Raw genomic sequence first — 9,701 nt, forward strand, 5'->3', positions numbered from 1 at the left:
TTTAAGTCATCGTTCCAAGAAATCTTAGGAAAGCGCCTTATAACATTACATTTGACATCAATTGCCGTATTTTCTTCTCAACAAAGAAGCAAAATGGTTAGAATCACCCAAGGGAAAAGGGTTTCACTACGTAGTTTTTTTTTTTTTTTTTTTTTATTACAAACTACACATAGGGGAAAGGGACCGAAAAGGATAGACGGATTATGAAATAGATAATATAACTTTCACCGATAAGGTAAAAATTCAGATAGGCAACCACCGGAATACTGATATTATCCATTTCACTAAGTAATTATTGGTAAGAAAGCTTGCTTTCCAAATGAAGTCACTCACAGTCAGCCTGTCAGTGGACAGTGGATTATGTTTGCTAGGGATTATCAACAGTTCACTCTATATTTGGAGTTTCCTCGATTATCATATATATTCCACTTAAGTCTTGACTATACTTTATAGATAGTTACACATACAGTCTACATTTTGAAGTAAAAAGCCAAGCTTTACTAAATAACCTGTAACCGATCTCCTGGTATTGGGGCAAGCTGCCTAGTCAGCTGTTGGACTTTAAGCCATTGGGCTTTAAAGTAGAAGAAGTGTGAATTGGAAATGGAGGAAAATAAAATGAAGGGAAAATGAAAATTTGAAGAAGTGAACTTTTGTCTTGCACTTTGTCCCTCATTGGTGAGGGAAAATCACATTTATGTGTTTATATATAGATTCACTTCTTAAAGCTCTTAAAAGAAGTTGAAGAGAATGAACCCTCGCACCGTCGTCGTCGCTCGGCTCGGCTTCTGCTTCGGATCGATAAGATTATTTTTTGGACAAAATGTATTTAATTATTTAATAATTAATTAAATGCCAAATCACTGCTGAAAATACGCCAGACCCTGCTGAAAGTTCAGAGGGCCTCGCTGGCCGCGGTTCTGCCGCGACCGCGGTAGAATTGCGACAGCCAGATTCAGAGAGCCTCTCTGGCCGCGGTTCTGCCGCGATCACGGTAGAACCGCGGCAGGCCGCGTATTTTCTGAAAAGGCACCTTTCCAGACACCTCTTCTGATATTTGCCTATAAAATTCTGAGGCAAGGCTGTATCTTCTAGATACGAAAAATACTCTGGAACTTCTTTCTTTCTGAATATACTGCATCCTAATTCGCAGTCTCTCTCTCTCAAATTCGTAAGTGTGATTTTGCTCCGTTCTTTGAGTTCGTTGGTATCCTGCAGTTTGTATTGTCACTGTTGCAGGAAGGTTTATTCCGTTTTATCCTGGGAGGATTTAATCCATTACATTGGCAACGTGTGAGGGGGTTAAAATTCCTTAAGGGCGCACAAGAAAATTGTGGACTCGGATATTTATGATTCTTTACTATTTTATACATTTCTTTATTCTTCTAACAGTTTTCTGATTTTTGTTTTAACACAGTATCGATCACACTATTTCCAATCTTTTTACACACTCAAAATCCATACAAGTATGCAGACCAAATTGAATTCAGCCAATTCATTGACCTAAATTTCTTTTTAAATTTGTAGCTAATGATGGTTAGTTATATGGTCGAGTAAATTGGGGGAATTAACTGCTTAACCGACCAAATATAATTGCATAAAAGTTTTAAAAAAATTGATGATAAAGCCCTCAAGAGGTAGCTAAATGGCTGTAAGAATTTGGAGTATTTGAGAATCACACATGCATTTCTGCATATTCCTTCAGTGAAAGTATCTCAATGGGGTTTCAAGCAGCTCTCACACACTATGCTGACCATATGAAATGTTCATCATAGAATTTGCTTTTTAAAGATTTGTTAAGAAAATCAAAATCCCACTTCCCAAATGTAAAACCAGAGTGTTTTTGTTGACAAACAGAATCTCCAACGTTCCTTATCCTAAAACCTCATCCAAATGCCTTTCCCTACACCTTTTAGTTCCTTCTTTCCCAATCATCCAATACAACCAAAAACCAAGAATTCTATCATTGTGATAAGAATTAAAAAGAAAAGAAATAACCCCTAAACAAAAGCCATCATACCTTCAATTACCTCTTTCTTTTCCTCATTTGGCTGGCCTCTTGCTTCTCTATAGCCACCTTTTAACAAAAGCTAATAAAATTGCTCATTTTGCCAAAACTATGTCTTGCTCAAATTTGACAACGTTGGTGTCCGAAACCATCTCTTTCCGATTCTTTACTATCTTTTCTCTCTTCTGTCAGCCTTTTTGAGCTTCCTAACCACAATTCAGCCCCTTCAGCCACTCCCTCTAGATCATCATATTATTCATCAGCCACCCCAGTACACTGTGGTCTTCGTGAGCTATGCGATTAAACTGATACTATCAAAAACACTCAGAAAATTGTTGGGAAGGGTATCAGACTAATAGAAGGGAAAATATTTAAACGAGAAAAGCGATAAATTGCACAAGATAAGATTTACGTGATTCGGTCATTTTTGCCTACTCCACGGTCACACAAAGAATAGCTCTTTGTTTAATTGAAGAAAAAGAAGAAGTTGATGGATGATCTGCGAATGAAAATGCAGACCCCTTTTATAGGCATTTGAATGTCCTGCCGACGTAATCACTTAAGTCATAAGAAAAGAATTCAACGTGCCGACGTAAGCGCTTACGTCATAAGAAAAGAATTATAAGATAGAATTCTTCCGCCTATCAGTTTTCTTCTCTCTTTGACTTTTCTTTGTTTTGTTTTGTCTAATTTTCTTTCTTTCACATACAACAACAGGTTTTCTCCTATCAATCTCCCTCTCAAACCTATGTTACATCAAGAAAGAAATTTAAAATAAAAAAAATATTTTATATTCTCTAGTGGCGCCTTCACGCTATCACTCTTGAAGGCTAACTGAGGCAGTGCACTTCCTCAGTTTGTCAACACTGACAACTTTGGTCAACATGTCTGACGGGTTCTTTGATCCTAGTATCTTCTGCAGGGAAAGAGTAACTTCACTTTTCAACTCTCGGATATGATGATACCTCAATTGGATGTGCTTTGATCTTGTATGAAATACTGGATTCTTGGTAGGATGAATTGCACTCTGGCTATCGCTGAAAAGCTCACAATTGTCGTGCTCTTTACCTAGCTCTTTAAGAAAATTCTTGAGCCAAATCATCTCTTTTCCAGCTAGTGAGATTGCCATATACTCTACTTCAGTGGTAGATAGAGCAACATTGTTCTGAAGTCTGGACATCCAGCTAGCAGTATCACCCAATGTGAACACGTAGCTTGTGCTACTTTTTCGACTATCCAGATCGCCGCCTAAATTTGCATCAGCAAAAGCTTGTAAGATAATATGGTTCTTTTTAAAACAAAGTGTCATACCTGAGGTGCCTTTGAGATATCGCAATATCCATTTTATACCTTCCCAATGCTCCTTTCCTGGATCTGACATATATCTATTGACAACTCCAACTGCATGGGCTATGTCAGGTCTAGTGCGAACCATAGCATACATCAAACTTCTTACTGTTGAATCATATGGAACTTGGGACATGTACTTCTTTTCTTTATCTGTCTTAGGTGATTTGTTCTTCGACAGATTAAGATGGCTTCTGAGTAGAGTGCTTCTGGTCTTTGCATCATGAAGACTGAACCTGCTTAGTACCTTCTCTATGTACTTTTCTTGAGACAATTTAAGGTTCCTTCAAACATATTTTTGTTAATCCTCATCCCAAGCATTTGCTTAGCTGGTCCTAAGTCTTTCATTTCAAACTCCTCCGCCAGTTGTTGCTTAACCATGTTGATCTCATTTATGCTAGATCCTGCAATTAGCATATCATCAACGTACAACAATAAAATAATATAGGATTCATCAAAAATTTTAATATAACAACAATGGTCCATCTCACATCGTTTGAAACCATTGTTATGCATGAATCCATCAAATTTCTTGTTTCATTGTCGGGGAGCTTGTTTCAAACCATACAAACTCTTCTTCAACTTACACACAAGGTTTTCTTTACCAAAAATTTGAAAACCTTCAAGTTGCTTCATGTAGATGTCTTCTTAAAGGTCTCCATGCATGAACGAAGTTTTAGCATCTAGCTGCTCCAAATGCAAATTTTCTGCAGCTACGATACTAAGACACCAACCTGATAGTAGTTAATTTGACTACAGGAGAGAAGATCTCGGTGTAGTCAATTCCTTCCTTCTGCTGAAAGCCTTTTACTACTAATCGTGCTTTGTATCTCTTCTTACCATCATGATCTTCCTTGACCCTGTACACCCACTTGTTCTGCAATGCCTTCTTTCCTTTTGGTAACTCTGTAAGTATCCAAGTTTTATTCTTTGGAAGAGAATTCATCTCTTATTTCATGGATAGCTTCCACTTATCAAAGTCTATCACCTGCATTGCTTCAACAAAATGATTCGGTTCTCCAGCATCAGTCAGGAGAGAGAGAGAGAGAGAGAGAGAGAGAGAGAGAGAGAGAGAGAGAGAGAGAGAGAGAGAGAGTTAACCTATCTGGAGCATTCATGACTCTTTTAGATCTCCTTAATGTAGGTTCAAGAATAACTGATCCCGAATTTGATTCAAGTCCTGACTCCATATTTGGTTCTGCATTTGATTTTATCTCTGGTTTTGGTTCTGGTTCTGATCCAGATTCGGCTTCTGGTTCTTTATCTTCAATTTCAAAATCAGTTGTAATCCCTCTAACCACTTCATTTTCTGAGATTTCTTCTAACTCAACTGTTTCAGATGTCTGTTTGCTGGTGTTGGTTGGTTCTACTTCAAACTTGTCCTTGTACATCACATTTTCATTAAATGTGACATTCATGTGTCTTAGGATCTTTCTATTCTGATCATCCCAAAATCGATAACCAAAATTATCGTCACCATAGCCAATAAAGAAACATTTATTGTCTTTAGGATCAAGCTTATCTCTATCATTAGAGTTTACATGCACATAAGCAACACAACCAAAAATTTTGAGATGTGAGAGAGTTACCTCCGTTCTTGTCCATTTCAAAATTCAGAGGTACAGAGGGTCCCTTGTTTATGGTGTAAGATGTCATGTTAACAACCTCAGCGTAAAAATACTTCGACAATCCAGAATGTATTCTCATACTTTTGGCTCGTTCATTCAGGGTTTTGTTTATCCTCTCAACAACGCCATTTTGTTCTGGTGTTCCAAGAATTGTCTTGATCATTTTGATCCCATTCTCAGAGCAGAATGTTTTAAACTCTTGACTATCATACTCTACTCTATTGTCAGACTTCAGACTTTTTAACTTTAGACTTGTCTGCTTTTCAACTTCAGCTTTCCATCTTTTAAAGGTTACAAACACATCAGATTTATTTTTCAGAAATAAACCCATAACTTTCTTGTGGAATCATCAATGAAGGTGACATAACCGCGTGAGCCTCTCAGAGAAGTTATAAGAGTTGGTCCCCACACATCTGTATGCACTAGTTCCAGTTTTTCTTTCTTTGGCGTCCTTCCCGCCTTTGAGAAACTAACTCTCTTTTGTTTCTCGTAAATGCAATCTTCGCACAAACCTAATTCAACATGTTTTAGGTTTGACAACTTTTCTTTGGATGCCAACAACTTCATTCTGTTCTCACTCATATGCCCGAGCCTCCAGTGCCACAATGTTGTATCATGACCATGATCAATTGTTGATATAGTATCTCTCTGTATTGCAGTTGCATACAGTGTTCCCTTTTTGAAGCCCCGTGTCCCAACCAAATTTCCTTTAGTTATCTTCCACGATATGTTACAGAATGTTGTTGTATATCCTTCACTGTCAATCTGACCCATAGATATCAGATTTTTCTTGAGGCCAGGAACATGTCAGACATTTTGCAATTTCTATAGCATGCCTTGTGAAGTCTTTATTTTCCTGACAATGTCCAGAGGTTCGCCATCTTCTAGATAAACTTTTTCGAATTTTCCAGCAATATAATTTTGCAATAATTCTTTACATGATGTACAGTGAAAGGATGCACGTGAGTCTAGAATCTAAGATTCGACTGGAATGTTGCACAACAAATTAGTGTATCACCGATTTGTTCAGCAATTACATTTGTTGAATTTTTTTCCTTCTTCTTCATTGGTTCTCTACATTGACTACTGTAGAGACCCTTTTTATCGCAATTCCAACAAGTAATGTCCTTGCAATTTTTCGATTGCCCTCTTCTCCTTGACTTTGATCTGCCACAATCATGACTTTGTCCTCTTTGGTTGCTTCTCCCCCTGCCTTCGGTATTAAAAGCAGATCCTGGAGAATCACTTGATTCTCTTCGCTGAATATCTTTGCTTAGAACCAAGTCTCTAACATTATTCAATTTGAGTTTGGTACTTTCCGATGAACTGCTAACTGCAGTTATCGTTGCAGACCAACTCTCCGGTAGAGATGATAGTAGAATCAATGCCCTGACTTCGTCATCAAATGTTATATTAACAGAACTCAACTGAGTTAATATTATATTAAACTCACTGATATGTTCCGTGACAGATCCACCTTCTGTCATCTTTAAGTTGAATAATCGACATATCAAATAGACTTTATTTGAAGCAGATGACTTCTCGTACATATTTGATAACACCTTCATCAGGCCTGTAGTGGTCTTCTCGTTAATGATGATAAATGACACATTTCGTGCTAGCGTCAAACGAATCACACCAAGAGCTTGGCGATCTAAAGGATCCCAATCCATTTTGGCCATATTCTCTGGTTTTACCTCGGTCAGAGGTAAGTGTAATTTTTTTTTATACAAATAATCCTCTATTTGCATTTTCCAGAATCCAAAATCTTTGCCATTGAACTTGTCAATCTTAGCGTTCCCTTCTTCCGATGCAATTTTTCACAAAAAAAATTTATGTGAATAGTAACGACGAATACTATTTCGTGTAAGAAAAAAATATCCCAAGCCGTATGAGGTAGACAAGAATCACTATTGGTGAATAGTACTATCACTATTAATGAATAGTGTTAGTAATGATGATTAATAGTGTCGCACTATTCTTTTGAATAGTACCTGCCAATACCCGTACTTTTCTACCAGAATTATACTTTCTGTGTTCTGATACTAGTTGTTAGGAAGCGTATCAGGCTAATAGAAGGGAAAAATATTTAAAAGAGAAAAACAATAAATTGCACAAGACAAGACAAGATTTACGCGGTTCAGCAATTTTTACCTACTCCATGGCCACACAAAGAATAGCTCTTTATTTAATTGAAGAGAAAGAAGAAGTTGAGGGATGATCTGCAAATGAAAATGCAGACCTCTTTTATAGGCATTTGAATGTCCTGCCGACGTAAGCACTTACGTCATAAGAAAAGAATTCAAAGATGAATTCTTCCGCCTATCATTTTTCTTCTCTCTTTGACTTTTCTTTCTTTTGTTTTGTCTATTTTTCTTTCTTTCACATACAACAACAGGTCCGAGGCAATGAAACTTGTGGCTGCTGCTAATGTCAGAAGAGCTTAAGAAGCTGTTGTGGGTGCTAGGCCTTTCTCTGAGATTTTGGTTGAGGTCCTTTACAATATCAATGAGCAACTTCAAACAGATGACATTGATGTTCTCCTCACCAAAGTAAGACCTGTCAAGAAAGTGGCTTTGGTTATTGTCACTGGTGACTGGACTTTGTGGTGGTTTTAACAACAATCTCATCAAAAAGGATGAGGCCAGGATTAAGGATTTGAAAGCTCTTGGCCTTGAATACACTGTTATCAGTGTTGGCAAAAAGGGTCATCCGCTGGCCTTACATTTCTCTAGATAAGTTTATTGAAGGTAGCCATCTGCCATATGCTAAAGATGCTCAAGTCATTGCTGATGATATTAAGAGGTTGACAAAGTTGAGCTTTTGTACACCAAGTTTGTGTCTTTAGCGAAATCTGATCCAGTGATCACACCCTGCTTCCATTGTCACCAAAGATTTGTGAGATCAACGGGCAATGTGTTGATGCTGCAGAAGATGAGTTCTTTAGGTTGACAACAAAGGAAGGGAAATTGACAGTGGAAAGAGATGTCACGAGGACTAAGAAAACTGATTTTTTGCCAATCTTGCAATTTGAACAGGACCTTGTTTGTTGCCACTTTACTTAAACGGTCAAATCTTGAGGGCATTGCAGGAGTCATTTGTCAGTGAGCTTGCTGCTTGGATGAGTGCCATGAGCAGTGCAAGTTGAATTGAAGAAAAACCTATCTAGAGTGTACCACAGACAGTGTCAGGCAAAGATTACAGGAGAAATACTGGAGATTGTAGCTGGAGCAGATGCCTTGGTTTAAGCACATTTCTTATTCTCCCAATGATCGCGCTTCTTGCTTGGTACTCTTTTGTGGGTGATCAATGTCTCTTTAAAGACAATAATCAACTGTAAAAAACTTTGATGTTGTAATTCTCAAACTCTTACAAACATTGTGATCAAAATGAGAATGCTGTATATTTTGCAACATGAGGCAGGACCCAACTCATCTTTGTATCTCAATATTTCTGATGTAAAAGATCTACTTCCTCTTCTTCATATGGGTTTATTAAGTAATAGTGTCAAATAGTACATAGATGAGACCGTTCATTTGAATATACTACAATATCAAGTTCTTTATTAGATGGTACCCTCTATGCACCATGAGAAAGATTGGTTTCATGAATATATCACTCTTTATAGCAGAATATGCTGTTCTAATCAGTTAGTTGTCTTTGAATGTCCCAAACTTTCATGGATTTTTGTCATTCTGAACGTTATTCATCAAGATAATCTGCTATGATTCTCGAAAGGGACTTTAAGAAACCACTTAGAATGCTTGATCACGGAAGTAAAACAAGTCATGTACACTTGAATGAAAACTAGCCAATTACTGCATATTGTTTGATTTGCTTGTTGGAGAAGTAATAGAAGTTGGCTGGCACTAAACAGGTCAAAGATACACGATGTAACAGTAACATAATAACAAGCGTGATTGATTTATCAATCATTTCTAACATGTATTATGTTTAAGCATCTGGTATTGGAGAGCTTCATCATGTACACATACACAAACTCGACCACAAGTACATACCCAATAAGGTAGTATGTGTCTATCCTGTAGAGGTGTTGCTATTCTTTATTGTATTTTTGTAGAATCCGTACGAAAAAGCAATGCTCATGTCCCATCCATTGGTGAAACAGGTATACCAAAGCAAATGAAGGATTGATGTAACCTAGTCTGCGAGGATTGTTAATACAGGGAAATAAAAGTTCAGAGCAGATGAATAACTAAACGTACTTTTTACTAGACCGTATTAGAAATTGGACATGTAATATCATAAACTTCCAGAAAAATTACCACATATAAATGGGGGTGTTGATTGTCATACAAGAACTGCAAGAAAAAGATAATTTCTAACTTCACCATGGCTCAGAACATTTCAGAAGTTCTATGACGGAAGCGTTGCTGGAAGTGATTCTCAATGCAGACAGTTAAGAAGCCAACGTTATGAAACCAAGACAGGTAAGTTATGTTAAATCCTGCTGGAAATGATTCTCACTTGTTCATTACTCAGGAGAACACATCCTAAAGCTCGTGGAGAACACACCTACACCCCTCACCCCAGGAACATAGATTTAGGCGTATATAATGAAAGAATTCAACCATAGTATTCAAAATTCTCCAATGGCAAGACAATTCAGGTTATTTTCTCACAATTTTATCTACCTTTCAAACCACTATTTCCACGAAAAACTCTACAATATTGAGTCAAGACTACATTGGTTGCAT

General features: G+C 37.3%; 1 pseudogene; it reads left to right on the plus strand.

The window, feature by feature from the left end:
• Window positions 1-1,729: 1,729 nt before the first annotated feature.
• Window positions 1,730-8,548, plus strand: LOC107798806 (ATP synthase gamma chain, chloroplastic-like; annotated as a pseudogene).
• The last annotated feature ends 1,153 nt before the right edge of the window (window positions 8,549-9,701 follow it).

Source organism: Nicotiana tabacum, chromosome 3 (assembly GCF_000715075.1).
Source record: "Nicotiana tabacum cultivar K326 chromosome 3, ASM71507v2, whole genome shotgun sequence".
Lineage (NCBI taxonomy): Eukaryota > Viridiplantae > Streptophyta > Magnoliopsida > Solanales > Solanaceae > Nicotiana > Nicotiana tabacum.